Raw genomic sequence first — 2,393 nt, 5'->3', positions numbered from 1 at the left:
AATCTTTAAAAATAAAAAATAAAAAAATAAAAACTCAATCGAAAACAATAATAAAATAAAAACTTTATCAAGGCTTAAGAAAAAAGGCTTGAACAATATACACCAAAATATAAACACTTTCTGAGTGGTGCAATTAATTTTAATAACATTTGTTGCGAAATTGTTTTTTCCCAATTACAAAAGTAGCATACTTCTCATTGCACAAAGATAGGAAGAAAAGAGAAGTCCAAAGAAAAATATTGTATTTACTTATAATCCTACAACCCAGAAAAGAAAAAAAAGCCTATTAAGATTTTGGAGTATATCTTTCTGAGCTCTTTTAAAATTGAAAATAACTTTTTTCTTATAAAAATAATACATATTCTCTCTTTTTCATGGCACCTTGGAGGTGGTCAGCTGCTTCAGGATGAAACTGAACATCTCTTTCCCAGCTACTGGCTGCCAGAAACTCACTGAAGTGGATGATGACCACAAACTTCATACCTTTTATGAGAATCATATAGCCACAGAAGTGGCTGCTGATGCTGGGGGTGAAGAAGAATGGGAGGGCTGTGTGGTTGGAATCAGTGGAGGGGATGATAAACAAGACTTCCCCATGAAGCAGGGGGTCTTGATGTCCACCACTGTTGAGTAAGGGGCATTCCTGTTACAGACCAGGGAGAACTGGAGAAAAAAAAACACAAATCTGTTCTCGGTTACATTGCGGATGCCAATCTGAGTGTTCTCAGCTTGGCCCTTGTAAGAAAAGGAAAGAAGGAGGGTATTCCTGGACTCACTGAGATTACTATGCCTTGTTGCCTGGGATCCAAAAGAGCTGGCAGAATCCACATACTTTTCAATCTCTCTAAAAAAGACGATGTCTGCCAGGATGTGTGAGAAAGCCCCTAAACAAGGAAAGCAAGACATGTAGAACAAAGGACCCAGGGTTCCGGATCTTGCTACTCCACGTGTCTCCCAGCTTAAACATTGGTGAATTGCTCTGAAGAAACAGCACACTAAGAAAAATAAGGAAGAGGTTGCAGAATATGCTAAACTTTGGGCCAAGAGAAGGAAGGAAGCCAAAGAAAAACTCCAGGAACAGGTTGCCAAGAGACAGAGGCGGTCCTCTCAGAGCTTCTACCTCTAAGTCTAAGCCTGGTCAAAAATGAGATTGGCTTAAGAGTAACAAATAAATAAGATGAGACATTAAAAAAAAAAACAAACATATTCAGTGTTGAAAACTGAAAATACAGATGAGCAAAAAGAAAAACATATATTGAATGATTTTTTTCCTTCTTTTATCTTTATATTTTAGATTTTCAATAATGAATATACATTGCTTCATAATAAAAAAAAATGCATTGATCATGCTTCTCATATTCCTCAGCTTCACCTGAATCACAGGTTTTCAGGAAGAAAAATCACTTGGAGTTAATGGATAAAAACAGCTGGGTATGAAAACCTCTTCCCATTTCAGCTGAGGTTTTCTGTAACTTCTGTTTTATCCTAGGATAGCCAATAGCATGAAGTGTACACAGACACACAAGCCGCGGTGGAGAAAGAGACACCTGGGATCAAGCAGGGCCAAAAGCCCCAGGAACCACCTGTGGTTCTAGTCTTGGAGCAGAGCTTGCAAGGGGTGAATTGAGACAGGACTTGAACTCTCAGGAGCCAGGGAGAGTGCTAGTCATGCTTGCCAAAAATGTTACTCTCTACCACAGAAATAAACTAGGCAAACCTTCAAATATGGCTGCCTGGTCCAGGCTGGCATGGCAGAGCTCCAATCTCTGACTAGAGGACAGACTGAGCCCCATTTCCAAGGTATCTGGAGTGCCATACTAGGCAGCCAAGTGAACCAGAGCACGGTGAATCAGAACCCCATTACACGGGTTGGGAAGGCATGAGAGGGGTGTGTGGGCTCCATTGGTACCCAGAACTTGCCCTGGACCCTTGGACACAGGACTTGGTTGGCTATGAAGACACTTACCCAATCATGAACTCATTCAACAAGTATTTATTGAGCTTCTAACAAGTATCAGACTCTGTGCTAAGTGCCAGGGACACACAGTGAAAATACATAGGTGTAAAAGAGGAAGATAGATCTTAAGCCAATGTGGGAATCACACAAATAAACACAGCAACAGAGCATAACAAATGCTTCAAAGGTGAATTAAGATGCTCTAGAGTACACCAAGGGTACACATTTTTGGATTATATTCATTTTTTTCTTCTGATTAAAAGAAATTAAAACATTTTTGTGGACCTCTAGAAGTACCATTGGCCTTAGGTACTGTGCCTACTGCACTTAATGGATAAATTGGTCCTGGCCAAGGAAGGTAAAAGAAGCAAGATGGGCCTGACCCATCAACCCAAAGGAGTAAATATAAAGAAATTTCTAGAAGCCCTTCAAGGAT

General features: G+C 39.9%; 1 pseudogene; it reads left to right on the top strand.

Annotated features, from left to right (window-relative positions):
* The first annotated feature begins 406 nt into the window (after positions 1–406).
* Positions 407–1,148, top strand: LOC113266443 (40S ribosomal protein S6-like; annotated as a pseudogene).
* Positions 1,149–2,393: the final 1,245 nt, after the last annotated feature.

Source organism: Ursus arctos, unplaced genomic scaffold (genome assembly GCF_023065955.2).
Source record: "Ursus arctos isolate Adak ecotype North America unplaced genomic scaffold, UrsArc2.0 scaffold_3, whole genome shotgun sequence".
NCBI classification, from domain to species: Eukaryota; Metazoa; Chordata; class Mammalia; order Carnivora; family Ursidae; genus Ursus; species Ursus arctos.
The sequence above is the reverse complement of the archived record's forward strand: the minus strand, read 5'-3'. Positions and strand labels throughout refer to the sequence as shown.